Here is a 23,709-nt window from a genome sequence, read left to right as displayed (position 1 = left end):
AAACATTAATTACAAAGACTGTACAATACAGTACAGTTGTTTAATGTACAATTGTACATTAAACAATATGTTTAATGTTAAACACACTTAAGATAAATCTTAATAATAAATGAAAATATCTATGTCATACAGTTAAACAAAAGGCAGAAGACAAATTATAAACATAGTGAAAATGGTTAGAAAAACAGACTGGAGTGCCTGGGTGGCTCAGTCAGTTGAGTGTCCAACTTTGGCTCAGGTCATAATCTCATGGTTCGCGAGTTCGAGCCCCACCTTGGGCTCTGGGCTGACAGCTCAGAGCCTGGAGCCTGCTTCGGATTTTGTGTCTCCCTCTCTCTCTGCCCTTCCCGCACTTGTGCCCTATCTCTCAAAAGTAAATAAACACTAGGGGCGCCTGGGTGGCTCAGTCGGTTAAGCGGCTGGCTTCGGCTCAGGTCATGATTTCGCGGTCAGTGAGTTCGAGCCCTGCGTCGGGCTCTGTGCTGACAGCTCAGAGCCTGGAGCCTGTTTCAGATTCTGTGTCTCCCTCTCTCTGACCCTCCCCCGTTCATGCTCTGTCTCCCTCTGTCTCCAAAATAAATAAACGTTAAAAAAAAATTTTAAAAAAAAGTAAATAGGATCCTGTGAGACAAAGTACCAGAGACATCACTACAAGCATAAAACATACAGACATCACAATGACTCTAAACCCGTATCTTTCTATAATAACACTGAATGTAAATGGATTAAATGCACCAACTAAAAGACATAGGGTATCAGAATGGATACAAAAACAAGACCCATCTATTTGCTGTCTACAAGAGACTCATTTTAGATCTGAGGACACCTTTAGATTGAGAGTGAGGGGATGGAGAACTATTTATCATGCTCCTGGAAGCCAAAAGAAAGCTGGAGTAGCCATACTTATATCAGACAAACTAGACTTTAAATTAAAGGCTGTAACAAGAGATGAAGAAGGGCATTATATAATAATCACAGGGTCTATCCATCAGGAAGAGCTAACTATTATAAATGTCTATGCGCCGAATACCGGAGCCCCCAGATATATAAAACAATTACTCATAAACATAAGCAACCTTATTGATAAGAATGTGGTCATTGCAGGGGACTTTAACACCCCACTTACAGAAATGGATAGATCATCTAGACACACAGTCAATAAAGAAACAAGGGCCCTGAATGATACATTGGATCAGATGGACTTGACAGATATATTTAGAACTCTGCATCCCAAAGCAACAGAATATACTTTCTTCTCGAGTGCACATGGAACATTCTCCAAGATAGATCATATACTGGGTCACAAAACAGCCCTTCATAAGTTTACAAGAATTGAAATTATACCATGCATACTTTCAGACCACAATGCTATGAAGCTTGAAATCAACCACAGGAAAAAGTCTGGAAAACCTCCAAAAGCATGGAGGTTAAAGAACACCCTACTAACGAATGAGTGGGTTAACCAGGCAATTAGAGAAGAAATTTAAAAATATATGGAAACAAACGAAAATGAAAATACAACAATCCAAACGCTTTGGGACGCAGCGAAGGCAGTCCTGAGAGGAAAATACATTGCAATCCAGGCCTATCTCAAGAAACAAGAAAAATCCCAAATACAAAATCTAACAGCACACCTAAAGGAAATAGAAGCAGAACAGCAAAGGCAGCCTAAACCCAGCAGAAGAAGAGAAATAATAAAGATCAGAGCAGAAATAAACAATATAGAATCTAAAAAAACGGTAGAGCAGATCAACGAAACCAAGAGTTGGTTTTTTGAAAAAATAAACAAAATTGACAAACCTCTAGCCAGGCTTCTCAAAAAGAAAAGGGAGATGACCCAAATAGATAAAATCATGAATGAAAATGGAATGATTACAACCAATCCCTCAGAGATACAAACAATTATCAGGGAATACTATGAAAAATTATATGCCAACAAATTGGACAACCTGGAAGAAATGGACAAATTCCTAAACACCCACACTCTTCCAAAACTCAATCAGGAGGAAATAGAAAGCTTGAACAGACCCATAACCAGCGAAGAAATTGAATCGGTTATCAAAAATCTCCCAACAAATAAGAGTCCAGGACCAGATGGCTTCCCAGGGGAGTTCTACCAGACGTTTAAAGCAGAGATAATACCTATCCTTCTCAAGCTATTCCAAGAAATAGAAAGGGAAGGAAAACTTCCAGACTCATTCTATGAAGCCAGTATTACTTTGATTCCTAAACCAGACAGAGACCCAGTAAAAAAAGAGAACTACAGGCCAATATCTCTGATGAATATGGATGCAAAAATTCTCAATAAGATACTAGCAAATCGAATTCAACAGCATATAAAAAGAATTATTCACCATGATCAAGTGGGATTCATTCCTGGGATGCAGGGCTGGTTCAACATTCGCAAATCGACCAACGTGATACATCACATTAACAAAAAAAAAGAGAAGAACCATATGATCCTGTCAATCGATGCAGAAAAGGCCTTTGACAAAATCCAGCACCCTTTCTTAATAAAAACCCTTGAGAAAGTCGGGATAGAAGGAACATACTTAAAGATCATAAAGGCCATTTATGAAAAGCCCACAGCTAACATCATCCTCAACGGGGAAAAACTGAGAGCTTTTTCCCTGAGATCAGGAACATGACAGGGATGCCCACTCTCACCGCTGTTGTTTAATATAGTGCTGGAAGTTCTAGCATCAGCAATCAGACAACAAAAGGAAATCAAAGGCATCAAAATTGGCAAAGATGAAGTCAAGCTTTCGCTTTTTGCAGATGACATGATATTATACATGGAAAATCCGATAGACTCCACCAAAAGTCTGCTAGAACTGATACATGAATTCAGCAAAGTTGCAGGATACAAAATCAATGTGCAGAAATCAGTTGCATTCTTATACACTAACAATGAAGCAACAGAAAGACAAATGAAGAAACTGATCCCATTCACAATTGCACCAAAAGATCTATAGCTGAAAGATCTATAGCTGTAAAAGATCTATAGCTGAAAACTATAGAAAGCTTATGCAGGTAATTGAAGAAGATATAAAGAAATGGAAAGACATTCCCTGCTCATGGATTGGAAGAATAAATATTGTCAAAATGTCAATACTACCCAAAGCTATCTACACATTCAATGCAATCCCAATCAAAATTGCACCAGCATTCTTCTCGAAACTAGAACAAGCAATCCTAAAATTCATATGGAACCACAAAAGGCCCCGAATAGCCAAAGTCATTTTGAAGAAGAAGACCAAAGCAGGAGGCATCACAATCCCAGACTTTAGCCTCTACTACAAAGCTGTCATCATCAAGACAGCATGGTATTGGCATAAAAACAGACACATAGACCAATGGAATAGAATAGAAACCCCAGAACTAGACCCACAAACGTATGGCCAACTCATCTTTGACAAAGCAGGAAAGAACATCCAATGGAAAAAAGACAGTCTCTTTAACAAATGGTGCTGGGAGAACTGGACAGCAACATGCAGAAGGTTGAAACTAGACCACTTTCTCACACCATTCACAAAAATAAACTCAAAATGGATAAAGGACCTGAATGTGAGACAGGAAACCATCAAAACCCTAGAGGAGAAAGCAGGAAAAGACCTCTCTGACCTCAGCCGTAGCAATCTCTTACTCGGCACATCCCCAAAGGCAAGGGAATTAAAAGCAAAAGTGAATTACTGGGACCTTATGAAGATAAAAAGCTTCTGCACAGCAAAGGAAACAACCAACAAAACTAAAAGGCAACCAACGGAATGGGAAAAGATATTTGCAAATGACACATCGGACAAAGGGCTAGTATCCAAAATCTATAAAGAGCTCATCAAACTCCACACCCGAAAAACAAATAACCCAGTGAAGAAATGGGCAGAAAACATGAATAGACACTTCTCTAAAGAAGACATCCGGATGGCCAACAGGCACATGAAAAGATGTTCAACGTCGCTCCTTATCAGGGAAATACAAATCAAAACCACACTCAGATACCACCTCACGCCAGTCAGAGTGGCCAAAATGAAGAAATCAGGGGACTATAGATGCTGGAGAGGATGTGGAGAAACGGGAACCCTCTTGCACTGTTGGTGGGAATGCAAATTGGTGCAGCCGCTCTGGAAAGCGGTGTGGAGGTTCCTCAGAAAATTAAAAATAGACCTACCCTATGACCCAGCAATAGCACTGCTAGGAATTTATCCAAGGGATACAGGAGTACTGATGCATAGGAGCACTTGTACCCCAATGTTTATAGCAGCACTCTCAACAATAGCCAATTATGGAAAGAGCCTAAATGTCCATCAACTGACGAATGGATAAAGAAATTGTGGTTTATATACACAATGGAATACTACGTGGCAATGAGAAAAAATGAAATATGGCCTTTTGTAGCAACGTGGATGGAACTGGAGAGTGTGATGCTAAGTGAAATAAGTCATACAGAGAAAGACAGATACCGTATGTTTTCACTCTTATGTGGATCCTGAGAAACTTAACAGAAGTCCATGGGGGAGGGGAAGGGAAAAAAAAAAGAGGTTAGAGTGGGAGAGAGCCAAAGCATAAGAGACTGTTAAAAACTGAGAACAAACTGAGGGTTGATGGGGGGTGGGAGGGAGGGCAGGGTGGGTGATGGGTATTGAGGAGGACACCTTTTGGGATGAGCAGTGGGTGTTGTATGGAAACCAATTTGACAGTAAATTTCATATATTAAAAAAAAAAAATTAAAAAAAAAAAAGTAAATAAACATTAAAAAAAAAGAAAAAGAAAAACAGACCAGAGACTGATTTCTGTGAATAGAATTATCATTAATTTTATTTTTCTTCTTTCTCTCTTTCTACATTTACCAAATTTGTTGCCAATGAACATTTTGTAATGGGAAAGAAAATCTTTTAAATAAGTTGCATGTTCTAGAATACTAATTTAAAATTATATTTTAGAAGAATACTCGAGCTGAGAAAGTGTTCACAGTATACTATTAAATTAAAAAAATACACTGGAAATACTACAGTCAGTGTGATTCCAATTATATGTATATACATATACATGTACAGAGGAAAGGAACAATAATTAAAATCCTAAAGGCTTGATTTCTGGGGAATAAAATTTTTTTCACTTCTTCCTTGTAATCTTCTGGATTTTCCAAATTTTCTACAAAAAGAAAACCTCTCTTTTGTAATCAGGAGGATGGGCAGCAGGAAGGAGAGGAAGAGGTGTTTTTGCTTTTCAGAAATGAAAAATATATGGATGGGTTGAAGGTCAAGCCATCAATCCTTAACAGATTCTTTTAGCTTTGTGGGAATCCATTCTCAATGATAAACTTATTTTTCCCTCAAGTACATATTTTCTACAACTGTTCATGCTTATGCCTCTGAACACTATTAAAATATTAATGTATTCTTCTCATGTTGTCCTCTCATGTTGCCCACTTTCTATCTGAGCAATAAATCTATACTTTTCTAACCTCTGAAAGAGCATGGAAACTTGCCTAAGGTGACACAATTACTTACTGGTGGCAATAGGCCTAGACCACAGTAGTTCTGGCTCCTAGTCCAAGATTGTCCTCTTGGGAAACAAGTCTCTAAAATTCATTCAACAATTTTGAAATATTTGTCCTTGACATACTCTTCTTCAAGTAGCAACAAGGAAAGTTTGACCACTTCGATTATGGACCCAATTCCAAACAGCCTCCAAAGACTCCTGTCTTTTGGAGGAAGAAGACACACTAAGATCATTAAACACCAGTGTGCCCACAATACTAGGTACCTAAGGAATGTTTAATCACTACTTTTTATTTGGTTGTTGTCCTGCTTCATCAGTGGGTAGAAAGCCTACAAGATGAATTGCGGAACCAGGAAAGTCTAGCTTAGGCCACCACTTACAGTCTCCTTATCCATGTTGAAAGTCCCCTGGAATTCTGTAAAGCTTCCACAAGCACCAGGACACCGACACACTTAGGGAGAAACAGCAACCATTCACACATATGTAAGAAATACACACACTTCACACACATAGCGTTATGTCAACACCCCTCCCCACGAAAAACAAAAAACAAAACAAAACAGATTTCAACAATCTGTCAAATCCATAAATGGCATGCCATCTAATAACTTGTAATAGGTTGTAAAACACATCAGTCTTTCAAATGGTAAATTTCCATCAACTATTAATGAAATAGCATCACTCTCTTTTTAAAAATTCCTCAAGTCTAGCATTTGAAATCTCAGCCAACTCAGAACCCTTTAAACATCAAATCCAACTTCCCATTCACAGTAAACACCATGTTCAGAAAGCATCATTAGCCCTAAGTTAGTTAATGAAATATTTGCTGCTATTTCTTCCCATCATAATAAGAAATGCTACTCAACAGGGGATGATTAAAAAACCCATATGCCCCATAAACCTCATGAATATAGCTCTCTCAGTTGCTTTAAGTATCAATCACAAAAAGAGAACTAATACTGTGGCTTAATATTCTTTTTACTTTGCTAAAAACCTCTCAACCACCACATACACACACACACACACAAAAAAAGGCAGTAAAATCTAATTAACTTCTTTGCAAGTTAGTGCACAATTTATATCCTAGTACGTGTATACAGGCCATTTTAATTTCCAACCAAAGGAAGTAAGAACAGAGGCCTTTGGGTCTCCCTTGCTGTGCCTTCTACTACCATAACCCTAATCATGTTACAAAAAAGAAAATTAGCAATATCTCAAACTAAAGATTTCCATTGTAAGCTTTTTAATCCATCATTAATTTTCTCTTTACTCATAAGACAGAATTTCACATTCTGGAATTTAAGAGTGCTAAGATAAATAACCTTTTATGCTTACAGGAAGCAGATTAACTTTTGAGGAAATTACTGTTTCTTCTTAGAAAGACAAAATAGTATATCAAGGAAAAAAATACTAATTGATGGCTTTCTAAATAAAGCATGATCATTGAGCAATACTAAATTGGTTGCCTTGTGTGCCAAATTAATCTCTTCATTATATGGAACCAGGCTGGCTATTTTATGTTTCAATCCATCTTTAAGAGCAGCATTTGATTAATCAAGTTAATGATGACAGTTTTTAGCCAGTGACAAATGATACATTTATTCGGGCCCTTTTTCAGATGATACAAGCTATTGTGAGCAAAAGAAAAAGAAGCATCAATTTGGAAGATTAGATTAGTATGCCTAGTTTAAACTCTTCACTTACTCTAGCAAATGAGATTAGAAGACTGGGTTCATGAGTAAATCTCTATCGTAAAAAATAATTATCATCAAATATAAGGCATACAAACTCTTTCAGATTATTTTATGTTAAGGAACATATAAAACGTTGCATATTGGGGATAATTCAAAGTTGGTGGATTTAGAGGCACCTGGGTGGCTCAGTCGGTTAAGCGTCCGACTTCAGCTCAGGTCATGATCTCGCAGTTCTTGAGTTCAAGCCCCGCAACGGGCTCTGGTGCTGACAGCTCAGAGTCTGGAGCCTCCTTCAGATTCTGTGTCTCCCTCTCTCTCTGCCCCTCCCCCACTCACTCTGTCTCTCTATCCTTCAAAAATAAATAAACATTAAACAAAATTAAAGTTGGTGGATTTCAAAAACAATGAGACCAAACAATTTCAGTTAAGCTACCAGCAAGGTAATTTTAACTAAAATCAGAATTGTTTAAGACGAGTCCTCTTGAAAGTAAGTCCTAATACAGAATGAGAGCAAGGCTCATGTGCTTCCTTTATTAAAGGTAACTATGTAAGTAGTCTGAATAGTCCAATTTATCCATTTATGGCAAAAGCTCTAATACAAGGGTTGGCAGACTACAGCCCAACCCCCAGGCCAAATCCAGCCTGCCTCCAGTTTTTGTAAATAAAGTTTTATTGGAACAGTCACCACAGTTCATTTATGTATCATCTATAGCTGGTTTCACACTATCAAGGCAGAGTTGAATCATTGCAACAGAGACCATATGGCCCACAAAAGTCTAAATTATCTACTACATGGCCCTTTACAGAAACTTTGCTAACCCCTGCTCTAATATACTGGTTTTCAGATCTTTACCAGTAGAACCCTTTCCAATGAAATCTTACAAGACAATAAAACATCTGAAAGCAATATTTTTAGTATACATTAATTTTATAAATTAAAATGTACAATATTTACTTAATATGAAGTCAATCAATGAGAACAGCCAGCAGTTTTGTTGAACACAAAATTAGAAATTGGGAGTGGCATGAAAAGATGCTCAATATCGGTCAATATCAGGGAAATACAAATCAAAGCCACACTGAGATACCACCTCACACCTGTCAGAGTGGCTAAAATGAACAACTCAGGAAACAACAGATGCTGGAGAGGATGTGGAGAAATGGGAACCCTCTTGCACTGTTGGTGGGAATGCAAACTCATGCAGCTGCTCTGGAAAACAGTGTGGAGGTTCCTCAAAAAATTAAAAATAAAGCTACCCTTTGACCCAGCCATAGCAATACTAGGAACTTACCCAAGGGATACAGGAGTGCTGATGCACAGGGGCACGTGTACCCCAATGTTTATAGCAGCACTTTCAACAATAGCCAAATCATGGAAAGAGCCCAAAGGCTCATCAATGGATGAATGGATAAAGAAGATGTGGTTTACTCAGGTATCACCTCATGCCAGTCAGAGTGGCCAAAATGAACAAATCAGGAGACTATAGATGCTGGAGAGGATGTGGAGAAACGGGAACCCTCTTGCACTGTTGGTGGGAATGCAAATTGGTGCAGCCACTCTGGAAAACAGTGTGGAGGTTACTCAAAAAATTAAAAATAGACCTACCCTATGACCCAGCAATAGCACTGCTAGGAATTTACCCAAGGGATACAGGAGTACTGATGCATAGGGGCACTTGTACCCCAATGTTTATAGCAGCACTCTCAACAATAGCCAATTATGGAAAGAGCCTAAATGTCCATCAACTGATGAATGGATAAAGAAATTGTGGTTTATATACACAATGGAGTACTACGTGGCAATGAGAAAGAATGAAATATGGCCCTTTGTAGCAACATGGATGGAACTGGAGAGTATTATGCTAAGTGAAATAAGCCATACAGAAAAAGACAGATACCATATGTTTTCACTCTTATGTGGATCCTGAGAAACCTAACAGAAGCCCATGGGGGAGGGGAAGGGAAAAAAAAAAAAGAGGTTAGAGTGGAAGAGGTTAGAGTGGGAGAGAGCCAAAGCATAAGAGACTCTTAAAAACTGAGAACAAACTGAGGGTTGATGGGGGGTGGGAGGGAGGGGAGGGTGGGTGATGGATATTGAGGAGGGCACCTTTTGGGATGAGCACTGGGTGTTGTATGGAAACCAATTTGACAATAAATTTCATAAAAAAGAAAGAAGATGTGGTTTATATATGCAATGGAATACTACTTGGCAATGAGAAAAGATGAAATCTTGCCATTTGCAGCAACATGTATGAAACTGGAGGGTATTATGCTAAGTAAAATAAGTCAGTCAGTGAAAGACAGATACCATATGTTTTCACTCAGATGTGGATCTTGAGAAACTGAACAGAAGACCATAGTTTCAAGCAGAGAGAGAGAGGCAAATCCATAAAAGACTCTTAAATACAGAGAACAAACTGAGGGCTGATGGGGGGCTGGGAGAGAGGGGAAAATGGGTGATGGGCATTGAGGAGGGCACTTGTTGGGATGAGCACTGGGTGTTGTATGTAAGCAATGAATCATGGGAATCTACCCCCAAAACCAAAAGCACACTGTATACAATGTATGTTAGCTAACTTGACAATAAATTATATTTAAAAAATAAATAAATAAAAATAAAAGATCTTTTCCTATTGATGAATTAATAACTTAAAAAAAAAAGAAGGAAATTGGGAGTGGCAGATAACAGCCACAGTCATAGCTGTATCCCTGTTTTTTGTTTTGTTGTATTTTGTTTAGTTGCAGAGAATTGATTCACACAGATAAGTGGTTGCAAATAGTAACAGTTGTTTTTTAAAGCTCCCTTGCAACTCAGGATATTCAAAGATTGAAAGATGATAGAGGTTTATTCCAAGGAACCGTAGAAGTTAACCTGGCAGCCCAAGTTAACACACTGCTGATCTCCAATGTATTAAAAATCAGTACCTAGCACTTCTGTTATATGTGACTTTTATTTCTATCTTAAAAATAGATTTTTTAATTTAAAGGAACTTTTAGCTTGCCATAAAGGTTAATTATAAAGTACATAAAACTGCATGCCAAATACTCCTTCCCTATTTCTGAAAAATGGTTTTCCCAAATTTGAAAAATGCAGTCTTAGTAGGAGCTTCCATGCTCCCTGATGATAACCTACCCAGCCACAGTGATGGGCCCAAGCCAACCCACACCTGTTCCCAGAATTCCTTGCCTGGGCATCAGGGGAAGACACTTCCACTTCCTCACTGATGTTGAAGCAGAAAAATATAAGGCCCAATGTTGCCAGAGATGGTACTTTTCATCTTGTAGAAGAATTCGACGTAAGAGAATGTTACTGATAGACCAAGAGAAAACAGAGGTAAGTGATGGAAAGAGTGTTAGTGCCACTGAATGCTATGCTTCCAGTTGTCCTTAAGACCTTGCTGCATCCCTGTCCTCTTTGTGGTTTGATTATAAAAGCCAATAAATTCCCACTCTTCGTGTCTGAGGTTCTTTGAACTAGGTTTGAATTGAGTATCCTAACTGATACACACACACACACACACACACACACACACACACACACACACAGAGGTCTTCATTGCAAATGGATCTGTGAAAGTCTGGAAGGACACCTGTGAAAATAAATACTTGATGCCCACTGTATGAACTCCTTTTCTAAATTTGTGTAATCCTCCTCTTCCACATACATCTTAAGGGGAAGAATCAAGTTTCACTACATAATCTGAAATCGTAATAGTAATAATAATAACTAACATTTCATATATTTATCATCATTTCTAAGCAATTTGCCTCAAATAACTTATTTAATTTTAACTACAACCCCATGAAGCAGTTATAACTATTATCCCTACTTTACAGAAAAGGAAACCGAGATGCAGAGAGGTCAAGTAACCTGCCAAGAGTTACAACCAATAAATAGATGAACATATTGCAACCCAAGAACTTTGGTTCCAGAGTCCCTACTCATAATTTCTTCTTGACGTTGTCCCTGAAAGTCCCAGATAGTTGTTTTCCGAACCCTCATTGCATCTAGGCTATGCTAAACAAAGCACCCAGCCCAGACTTGCAGGGACCAGGAAGATGTGTGTCTACGGTGGTGATGGCAGGGACAGGAGGATGGAGATCCTGAGAAGCAACAACGGTGGGGCCGGGGCCAGCACCGTCCACACAGTGGCCACAACAGTGATGGCCTCCATGTTATTTTGGATGTTGCGTTTTGTTACCTCCTGTCTGTATCATCCTCAACACGGTTCTCCCTTTCCAAGATTCAGAAAGCTACCAAGTATTTTTTTTAAGGTTTATTTTTGAGAGAGAGACAGAGCATGAGCAAGGGAGGGACAGAGAGAGAGGGAGACACAGAATCCGAAGCAGGCTCCAGGCTCTGAGCTATCAGCACAGGGACCAATGCGGGGCTTGAACTCACGAACCATGAGATCATGACCTGAGCTGAAATCAAGAGTCAGACGCTTAATCAACTGAGTGCCTAGAATTTATTCTTTTTAAGTTTATTTATTTATTTTGAGAGAAAGAGAGAGTGCGCACAAGCAAGGAAGGGGCAGAGAGAGAGGAAGAGAGAGAATTCCAAGCAGGCTCCTTGCAGTTAGGACAGAACCCGACTTGGGGCTCAATCCCACCAACTGTGAGATCATGACCTGAGCCAAAACCAAGACCAAGAGTCAGATGCTTAACCACCTGAGCCACTCAGGCTCCCCAGGGACCGAGAATTTAAATGTATATAATGGCATCAAAAATAAAACATCAATACATGGGGCACCTGGGGTAGGTTAAGTGTCCTATGTCAGCTCAGGTCATGGTCTCATGGTTCATGGGTTCAAGCCCCGTGTCAGGCTTTGTGCTGACAGCTCAGAGCCTGGATACTGCTTCAGATTCTGTGTCTTCTTCTCTCTGTGCCCCTGCCCCACTCATGCTGTATCTCTTCCTGTCTCTCAAAAATAAATAAACATTAAAAAAATTGTTTTGACAAAAATAAAAGTAAAACATCAATACAATAAAAGTTCTATTCCGATATGACCCGCTTGTCACTTTTCAAGTAATTAGATTCTGGTTCTGAATGAGGAAGGCAATATTTTACATCTTCTCTGTAGGTTCAGAAGTCCATGAAATGTTTCTTCACACAGCTGAAGGAATTACAAATGATCTACTCCTGAATATACACGCATTCTCTCTTCTCTGTTTTTATTACATTTTAAATAAGACTTTAAAAATGCTAACTTATCAGAAATACACTAGAGGAAAAAGAAACAGCATGGATGTAACCCCCTACTAATGAGGCACTAATGCATAATTATTATAATACATGTACTTCTCTCCACAGACGAATATTTATAAACACTGAAACAGTCTAGTTTGCAGTGAAATCTCATGTACAGGTTGTTTTTCTCTTGTGGTTTGTCCTTTTTTCTTATTGTAGCAATATTTAATGAATTTCACAGGCTCTGCTCATTCTCTGAAAATACTGAATGAACCTATATACATAAAATGCACTGCCTTCAATGAGTATATAGAGATGAGATATTAAGCTACATTAAACACACCACCCCACCATCAGTAAAATTAGTCAGTCATCTCAATTTTAAATACTTAGCCCTGCTAAAAGAAAACTTGGGTGAATTAGGTAATTTCAGAAGACAGAGTTTAGGGAGGTGATCTGGAAAAGACTACAATTAAAGTAATTCAGATTAATGCTCATGAGGTTTGAGGAAGCCCATTAAATAGAACCCTTTACTCAGCCAGAGTTCCAAACCAGTTGAGAGCTACACAAGAGATAGAGATCAGACTATCAGCAGGATTATTAGCAAAGGCCAGTCAAGGTGGAAGGACATGACTTAGGTGTGTCATCAATGGATGGAAGTAAATTCATTCACTCAACTCTGTGCAGTGCAGAAATGCAGACCTATCCGGCCATTAGGAACATCAAGCATTGAAGGAATGCATTCTCCAAGACCCCATTGTGTAAATACTACCATCTGTTCATCCAAGTTCTACTTTAGAACCTTTACATAGAAAATCAGATTGGAATGTGTGCTTCCTATAAGCAGTTGAACACACACACACACACACACACACACATACAAACACATGAGTGTGAGCACACATGCACGCACACACATGCACACAGGAGAAAATGGCCAGGCTTTGTACGCCCAGTTCCTCTTCCAAACCCCCTAGATAGATAAATCACGGTACCTCTGTGAATTCCTCTGTGGATTGGACTAAAGGGTAGGGCAAGAGGAAGATTCTTCCCTATAGAAACTAGAGGTTTGAGCAGTGATTCCCATAAATGCAAATGATTATTAACTGATTGCAGTCAAGTTTATTTTGCTCTCTCTCAAATGCAGGTTGAGAATATAGACACATGGCTATATGCTTCACTTCTCTTCAGTTTTATTGGTCAAGATTACAACCATAAGTCTATAGACATGTACCAAATATGTATCTATAGACTCATTTTAGGGACAGAGCTTGAGCCCAAAATCCTAACTCCTTAAACTGAGATTCAACTGCTGACTAAGGAAAGTTAACACTGAGCTAAAGCATTCTATAAATTACATTCAGCATTGTATGAACACCATTATTCATTCCTTCAATAAACTTTTATTGAGAGTCTACTATATACCAAACAGCGGGGTAAGCCATGGAGATACAAAGATGACCAATTAAAACTCCTGACTTTTAAGAAAATAGGTTCCCCTTAAAAAAGTTCAAAGAGGGGCATCTGGGTGGCTCAGTCGGTTAAGCGTCCGACTTCAGCTCAGGTCACGATCTCGCGGTCCGTGGGTTCGAGCCCCGCGTCGGGCTCTGGGCTGATGGCTCGGAGCCTGGAGCCTGCTTCCGATTCTGTGTCTCCCTCTCTCTCTGCCCCTCCCCCATTCATGCTCTGTCTCTCTCTGTCTCAAAAATAAAGGTTAAAAAAAAATTTTTTTTAAAAAGTTCAAAGAAATAATGTATCAAATTACATTCAAGAAATTATGCTACCAAAACATTAAAAGTTTAGAAAATCCCAATACATAAGATAATTCATGAAAAAAAATATCCTCTCCAACCAAAGAGGTATAAGTTGAACCACTAAAGAAGGAGTATCAAGATATCTGGGTGGCCATCCAGACAAAACAAATTTTATCCATTTTCACACCTTAAGCCAAACTAAATTCAAAATGGATCAAATATCTTTAAGTGTATAAAAATAAAACCTTAAAAATTATAGAAGAAAACATGCAGAAATTTTTTATAATCTTAGAACAGGGAAAGTTTTTCCAATTATGACTCAAAACCTAAAAGCTATGTTCTCATCTTGAGGCTTGACTAGGGAAGGACCCACTTGCAAACTCCCTCATGTGGTTGTCAGAATTCATGGCAGCTACTTCTTCAAGACCAGCAACAAAGAGAACAAGCTTCTGCTGCTCTCAGTCTCTAACCTCTAAAGTCCCATTTAAAGGGCTCACCTGATTAGGTCAGGTCCACCCAGGATGTCCCTTTTGCTTAACTTGAAATTAAGTGGTTAAGGACTTTAATTAGATCTACAAAATCTCTTTATCCCTGACATATTCTCTTTGTTAGAAGGAAGTCACAGGTTCTGCCCTCATCTAAGGAGAGGAAATTATATAAGGGTATCACTCAATAGGGATCACCTTAGGATGTGTGCCACATCTCCTTAATATATAAAGAGTTCCCAAAAAATCTGTAAGGAAAAGATCCAGTAGAAAAACTGGCAAAGAAAGTGGATATCTGAAAAGTACACATACCAGATAAAGCATACAAGTAGCCCTTAAACATATGCAAAAATTCAACCTCATACATGCCAATAAAAATGCCTTTAAAAAATTTTTTTAATGTTTATTCAATTTTAAGAGAGAGACAAAGCACGAGCCGGGGGGCGGGGGGTGGGCAGAGAGAGAGGGAGACTCTCTCTGAAGAATCCGAATCAGGCTCCAGGCTGTGAGCAGTCATCACGAGCCCGACATGGGGCTCAAACTCACAAACTGTGAGATCATGACCTGAACTGTGAGATCATGACCTGAGCCGAAGTTGGATGCTTAACCGACTGAACCACTCAGGTGCCCCAGAAAAATACGTTTTTAAAAAACCTATCAGAGATGCCTAGCTCAGCTAGTTAAGCCTCTGACTTCAGCTCAGGTCATGATCTCAACAATTAGTAAGTCTGAGCCCCACGTCCGGCTCTGTGCTGACAGCTCAGATCCTAGAGCCTGCTTCAGATTCTGTCTCCCTCTCTACCTCTGCCCTTCCTCTGCTTATGCTCTCTCTTTCTCTCTCTCTCTCTCTCAAAAAAAAAAAACAAAACAGCAAATAAACATTAAAAAAAAGAAAAAAGAAAAAACTATCCTATTGGCAAAGATATGAAACTGTTAATGTATTATTTGTGAGATAATATGCACTTTTAAGCACTGCTTAGCAGAAGTGTAAATTTGTTTAATACTTATGGAAAACAATTGATAATTGGCAATATTGATAAATGTAATGTCCCCCGTGGCCTAGAAATTCCATTTTAAAAATTTTACCATGAAGATCTATCAGCACACACATGAAATTACATTGATTTCAGCAACATTTGTAAAAGCAAAAGATTGGAAACAACCCAGATACCAGATGTCCACGAACAAAACTGACTATGGTACATTCATATAGTAGGATAGTATGCAACTACTAAAAAGCATGAAGATGTATACCAAATACTTCTATGGAAAAAAATAATGTGTAGAATAATATATATAACGGCTATCTTTTGTTTTAAAAGAAGAGGAAAATAATCTAATTTGTATTTGCTGCCAGATGCATAAATAGATCCTAGAGGATATGGATATATACTTGGAGGGGATATATCTGCCTTTATATATATATGTGGTAGAAAAATGATAGGTAGTTGTACATAGAATATTTTCTAGCTCATACCCTGTGGTTGTTTCTCTGAGGCTACCCTTGCATAGGCAAACCTTCAGTCTTAAATTCAATCAGAACTAAAGTCTTATTATTCCAATATTTAAGGTGGGAAAATTCCAAAAGATATGCAACAGTAAACTGATTATTGCTAAATCCATAATTTCCCAAAGTCACCATATTCCTACTTTTACTGCATTTTCTCCCTCTTCCTGTTCTTCGAAATCCCACCTCTACACCTGAGGGATCCTAGCCATACATACCAAGTAGTTATGTACTGGATGGAACAAGATTGCACGGGGACCTCTGAACATTATCTCCTGGTATGCTCAACAAATAATCCCTTAACTAACTTCCATAGAACTTTACAGTTGGAAAGTATTTTTCAGACACCTGTAATTGTCTAAGTTGACTTCAGAGAACATGGCAATTTGAACTCCTGTATTATCTCTACTCCCTCTGGCCCCCTACTAAAATGACAAAAGAGGAATTGAAGGCTACAAACCTACAAGGACAAAGAGGACAGAAAAGGAAACAAAAACAGAAGAGAGATTTTCTTATCTCACTTGAAGTGAACGAGTGGTCGTTCATTTCACAAAGCCAGAAAATCTGAAGCCCGAACCTGTAGAAGGAAAAACTAAGAAAAAGCAACCTTATTCACCTTATTCATGCCACCAGAACCCCAGGAAAGCAAAGAAGGACAAGGCACCAGGAGAGTTGGATGGGTAGTCTGTATAAAGCTTTGTTCTTCACAGTCTGTGGACCAGCTACCATAGGCGTCTCTAAAATGCTTGTTAGAAATACAGAATTCCAGGGGCACCTGGGTGGTTCAGTCAATTAAGTGCCTGGCTCTTGGTTTTGACTCAGGTCATGATCACAGTGGTCATGGGTTCCAGCCACACATATCAGGCTCTGTGCTGACAGTGGAGCCTGCTTTAGGATTCTCTCTCTCCTTCTCTCTCTGCCCCTCCTCCACTCTCATGCATGCGCGCTCTCTCTCTCTCTCTCTCTCTCTCTCAAAATAAATAAATAAAATTTTAAGTTTTATTTATTTTGAGATAGAGCGCATATGCACAAACAAAGGAGGGGCAGAGAGAAGGAGAGAGAGAATCCTAAGCAGGCTCCACACTGTCAGTGCAGAGCCCAATGTGGGGCTTGAACTCACGAACTGTGAGATCATGACCCGAGTTGAAGTCAAATGCTTAACCAACTGAGTCACCCAGACACCCCAATAAATAAAGTAAAAAAAAGAAAAGAAAAAAGAAATCCAGGTACTGCTCCAGACCTACTAATTTGCTTAAGATTCCAAGGTGATCTGTAAACACATTAAAGGTTGTGAGGCATTGGTATAAAGAGCCGTTCAATTCCCAGAACTGCCCCCACATCCTACAGAGCCATGAAACTGCTCTCTCCCACCCCAGCAGGAGATAAGAGGTTTTCTTCTTGGCAGGCTGAACACTCAGGGCCGCTGGCATAGCTGAAGACAGGACTGAAGTGACAATGAACAGAGCTTCTGCTCAAATCTACGTCGTGAAGAGCAAAGCCCACAGAGCCTTTACCCTGTTCAGCTCTCCAAGGCCTAGCAACAGGCTGCCATTCCCAGGTAAACCGTGACACATTTCCCCTTGGAGGAAACCAGCTAGCCCCCAAAGAGAAGACCTATCCACACTGACATTTGGGGATTCCCAATGAAAAGTCAGTTCCTCACTTTATTATGTCAACAGTAGAAAGAGAGCAAAGCACACAAATCTGACCCATGTCAGAGAAGAAGGTGGTTTTTTTAAATATAGCCTGTTTTCTGTCTCAGATTAATCTCTGGCCCAGCACCTATAGTAAAAATGCCAAGTGCTCCAATCCATTGGTAATTGCTGTCTGTGACACTCAGGCAGGAAACAAAGATGTCATTCATTTGCAATATATTCCAAAAAGTGTGGGAGGGGATGTAGTCCTACAGGTAGTAAAAGGTATTAATACTATACTAACAACCAACATTTACTGAGAGATCATGATTTGTACTTTCCCTGTACTACCTCAATTACATCTTCACAACTGAGGAAAATACTATTATTACCCCATTTCCACAGATGAGGAAAATGAGAGTAGAGGGATTCATAGACTACCAGATGAAACAGCAGATTGAATGCACACCTCCCACTCTTGCTCCCTTTAAATACATCACACACTTTATTTAAGTGAGATAGGGTAAACAGGAGAGGGGGCAAGATCTTTGCAAAACGGTAAATACACTGAAAATGGCAAATGACTTAGCAGACCCGAGAGCACTGAATCCTAAACTGGTGGTGGGGGAAACAGCAAACCAAATACTTCATAAAGCAGTACCCCTGCAAATACAAATCAAAACCACGATGAGACACCACCTCCCACCTCTCAGAATGGCTAAATATAACACAAGAAACAATAGGTGTTGGCAAGGATGCAAAGAAAGGGGAACCTTCTTGTATTATTGGTGGGAATGCAAACTGGTGCAGCCACTCTGGAAAAAAGTATGGAGGTTCCTCAAGAAACTAAAAATAGAACTACACTACCATCCAGAAATTGCACTGGTAGGTATTTACCCAAAGGATACAAAAATACAGATTCTAAGGGTACATGCACCCCGGTGCTTATAGCAATATTATCAACAATAGCCAAACTATGGAAAGAGTCCAAATGTCCATCAACTGATGAATGGAGAAAGAGGATGTGGTGTGTGTGTGTGTGTGTGTGTGTGTGTGTATGTATATGTATATGTATATGTATATGTATGTGTATCTGTTACACACACACACACACACACACACACACACACACTGGAATATTACTCAGCCATCAAAAAGAATGAAAGCTTGCCATTTGCAATGATGTGTATGGAGCTAGAATGTATTATGCTAAGTGAAATAACTCAATCAGAGAAAGAGAAATACAATATGATTTCACTTATATGTGAAATTTAAAGAACAAAACAGAGGAACAATGGGAAGAAGGGGGAAAAGAGGAGAGAGGGAAACAAACCACCAGAGACTCTTAACAATAGAGAACAAACTGAGGGTTGATGGAGGGAGGCAGGTGGGAGATGGGCTAGATGGGTATTAAGGAGGGCACTCGTTGTGATGAGCATGGTGTTGTATGTAAGTGATGAATCACTAAACTCTACTCCCGTAACCAATATTGCACTGCATAGTAACTAACTGAAATTTACATTAAAAAAAAAAAGGCAGAACGCTGCAATGATCAGGAGTAAGAATTTCAGGTTCTTTTGGAAGCAGAGGTGAAAGGGAAAAGCACTAAAAATAAAGAGAATTAGCTGAAACCTTTGTTTGAGAAGCAGTTGGATCCCCCATACCTCCTCCTCCATCCCTGCCCCCTCTCTCATCTAGGAAAAAAGATGAGATTTCATACTTGGGGGGAGGGTTGGTAACAAGGTCCTTGACCTGGGGACCCCATATACAGTGAAGGGCATGAGTTCTGTACTGAAAACAGATTTCTCTCCTTGGTTCCCAGAGCACTGGCAATGGAGCACTCACCCTTCAGGCAGGAGATCATAGGAGTGTCTGCAACCCCATTAGACTCTAACTAGTGCAAGAGAAAAGGCCTAAAGACACTGACACTACAGGTTCTCCAGGAAACAGATCTCTCTACAGGGAAGTCACAGTGACAACCTGGGTTCATGGGCTTAGAGCCACCAATCCACTTGAAACAATATGCAATTATTCACTACAAGATTGGCAAAGCGCAGGATATGTGGTAGTACTCAATACTGGCGAGGATATAGGGAAGCAGACTCCCTCATACACAAGTGGTGAAAATGTAAATTGGCATAACCTCTTTGGAAAGCGATTGGACAGTACATTTCACAGCAATTTAACTGCCAGTGGTTTACCCTTCAGCAACTTCACTAGCAATTTACTTGCAAAAATAAGCCAAACTATATATACAAAGATGTTCACTGAAGCATTGTTTATCATAAAAACTGAAAGAGGGGCACCTGGGTGGCTCAGTCCATTCGGCGTCCGACTTCGCCTCAGGTCATGATCTCACGGTTTGTGAGTTCGAGCCCCGTGTCGGGCTCCGTGCTGGCAGCTTGGGGCCTGGAGCCTGCTTTGGATTCTGTCTGTCTGTCTGTCTGTCTCGCTCTCTCCCCCTCCCCCACTCACGCTCTGTCTCTCTCAAAAATGAATAAACGTTAAGAAAATTTTTTTTAACTGAAAGAAAAAAAAACTTAACCACCAGTAAAAAAAGTGTTTAAGACACTCGGTAATATACACAAACACTAAAAAGAATGAAGTAGATCTTTATGTATTGATGTGGCATGATTTCCAAGGTACAGTGAAAAGTAAAAACAAATTACATGCAGAAAAGTAAATATAATCTACTACCTTTTCTATTTAAAACACATATATAGGGCACCTGGGTGATTCAGTCAGTTAAGTCTGTCACTCTTGATTTCGACTCAGGTCATGATCTCGTGGTTCATGGGTTCAAGCCCATCATCAGGCTCCACGCTGACAGTACAGAGCCTGCTTGGGATTCTCCCACTCTCCCTCTCTCTCTCTCTGCTCTTCCCCCATTCATTCTCTCTCCCTCTCTCTCTCTCAAAATAAATAAACTTTAAAAAATAAAATAAATAAAATTAAATATGCATATATATTGATATTTACACACAGTCACACCTATTTATACAAACATACCTGTGCTTGTACTTGGAAAGAAAATTTTGTGTGCACTTCTGAAAACTTAACAATAGCTACATCTAAAGACAGAAATCGTGGGTCTGGGATGGGAGGAAGATTTGTTTTTTATTGCATCCATGTGATTGATTTTTTTTTACCATGTACATGTATTTTTCCATTTAAAAAGCAAACAAAATATTGAAAGGACATTTTAAAAGTTATTTTAAAGTCATGAACCTTTATCTGAACCCTTAGCTACTATTAGAAATAAAATATTCTAATCTAGAATTCTCTCTTGACAGTGGGACTTACAAAATTAAAACCCAACAAGTCTAAAACTAAGCTCCTGATGTGGCCACCTCACCCACAACTGCTGCCACCATGAAACACATTTCTGTTCCTACATTTCCTAATCTGTCCACTCTTCATCCAGCCTCTCGTATCAGAAACCTGGAAGTTGTACAAGACTTTACCTTTCCCCTCGACCCCTATATCCAATCTCCAAATGCAATCAATTCTACCCCCTTGACTGCTCATGAGTCTACACCCAAACAGCCATCCCCTCTGCCTTAATGAACACAAGTTATCATACTTCCCCCAGATTATTCTAGTGTCCTTTTTACTCACTCTGCAGCCAGTATCTCTTGAATCCATATTCCACGCAATTGCCAAGGTGACTTCTCCATAGCCTCAGTTTGATCAGCCTTTCCCCTGCTGAAAATTCATCAGTAGTTCTTTGTCTTCTTATGGCATAATTGCAATCTGGCCCATGCCTGCCTCGTCTACACCCCCCCCCACTCTACCCCGTCCCCCTCAACACACAAGCCTGCCTCTTCAAATACTTGCATGCTCCTAATTTCACTATGCAGGCCCCATGTTCTTCCTTCTTCCTGAAGTATTTTTGCCCACTTCTGCACCCAATTGCCATTATTCCTCAGTGTTGTTTTGCTTGGTACCTCAACTGTGATTATGAACCCCTCTATATTTATATGAACCTCTTTTATTTTCCTATCTTCAAATCCAGGCACATAAAGAGCTCTCAGTCAATACCTGCTGAATCAATGAAGAAAGCTAAAAAAGAAAAAAAAAACACACAAAAACAAAAATCCAGGTATCATTCTTTTATTTTTAACATGTTTGTTTATTTTTGAGACATTGAGAGAGGGACAGCGCACATGAGCAGGGGAGGGGCAGATAGGGTGGGGGACAGAGGATCCAAAGGGGGCTCTGTGCTGACAGCAGCGAGTCCACTGCAGGGCTCAAACTCACAAACCATGAGACCGTGACCTGAGCTGAAGCAGGACACTTAACTGACTGAGCCACCCCAGGCACCCCAACCAGGTATCATTCTAATGCAGGTGATGACAACTTCTCTAGCTTCCTATAAGGTCTTTTCTTGAAAACAGTGATTCTTGTCAACGTATCTTTTGATTGTTGTCCACGTCACTTGTTCTTCTAACTCACATATTAAAGATAACTTTAGTGAATAATGTTTTTACACGATGCCTTAACAATTAAAGCAGCCAAACCACCCACTGAGGGGCATTACCAATGAGATGTGACAAAATCAGTATAAATGGCTCAGGTAAGAAAGGAATGGCTTTCAACCAATTAAAGCTAATATAAATAAACTATAAAATATTAAAGAACAGTTCACAGTCTACCTGTGGTTGGTCCTTTAAACTTGTAGCAATGTGTATAAGGGAAACACTTCAATTCATTTCACCTGGGAAAGATTCTAAATCATAGTAAATAATGCTTGCTACAACAATGGAACCAGGAAAAGAAAACTCAAACTATATAAAGCCCTTACGTGGAATGTAAAACATTCAAAGCTCAACTCATTTTCCTGTTGCCTAAATGTCCTGTAGTTGCAGAAACATTCTCCATCACCTTGACAGCTTTCTTTTGTATACAAATTTTATTTACCTGAATTATTAATGCTGCTTTGTTTGTGCCCATATCTTAATTTTCCTCTCTTCATTCACCTGTCATGAGTGTTGTGATTCACATTTCAGGAGATGATGAGCAAAATATTTCTTTGGGAAACTGGGTAGTGTCACCGATGTTTTTGTACTGGTAAGAGATTATTCTGTTTTCCCAGTTAAAAAAAAAAACAGCATTTCTCCTTTTTTTTATAAACTGTCAATCACTGAAATTACACATTTAACTGTATCGAATGGATAAAAGATAGACTTTAAAGTGCGGATTTTGTGTCAGAGGAGAAAAAATAGTACACACAGAATCCAGTGAACAAGCAATTCGCAATATAAAATATGTGTCTTCAGGAAAAATTCCTCAGGCCAAGCATAGCAAACAGCAATTAGTAATGTTCATGAGAGTATTATGTTCATCATACAGCTAAAATGTTCATGTTTTTGCTAGTATCACCTGATGTAATACACAATGTTGAGTCTCAAAACCTATTTTATTTAGCCAGAAGTTTTGCTGAAGCAAAAGTTGTAGACAGAAATACTCAAGGACTGAGATGATAGCAAGACAAAGTAGTCAACTGTCATTGAAAAGGAGGGGGGTGATTAACAGCCTTTCACATTTTCTGTTTAAAAATGTGCTTGTAGTTTATTATTTTACAATCAACTAAACTTTAATAACTGAAGAGGAAGAGAAAGTAAATCAGTCTTTTGGCAAGAGTTCCCTGCAACTTTTTAGGAAGAAAAAGGTCTCACCAGCTCCCAATGAAATTACAAAGATTCAGTTGAGATTTTAGAAGACCATATGTACAAACACCCTATGATTTCAAACAGATAAGCTCATTGGGAGGAAAAAAGTTTTGTCTTTGATTTCTTTTAGAATGATAAAATGAAAGGGACAGTAATACATATTTTAAGCCCTGTGAATTCACAATGGGGCTTTAGAATAAAGAGGTAAAAACCTTTGAACTAACAAAGGTCCATCACCATGCACTTTTTTTTTTCACACAGGCGACTTGT

Source organism: Panthera uncia (assembly GCF_023721935.1).
Source record: "Panthera uncia isolate 11264 chromosome C1 unlocalized genomic scaffold, Puncia_PCG_1.0 HiC_scaffold_4, whole genome shotgun sequence".
NCBI lineage: Eukaryota > Metazoa > Chordata > Mammalia > Carnivora > Felidae > Panthera > Panthera uncia.
This window is presented reverse-complemented; position numbering follows the sequence as displayed.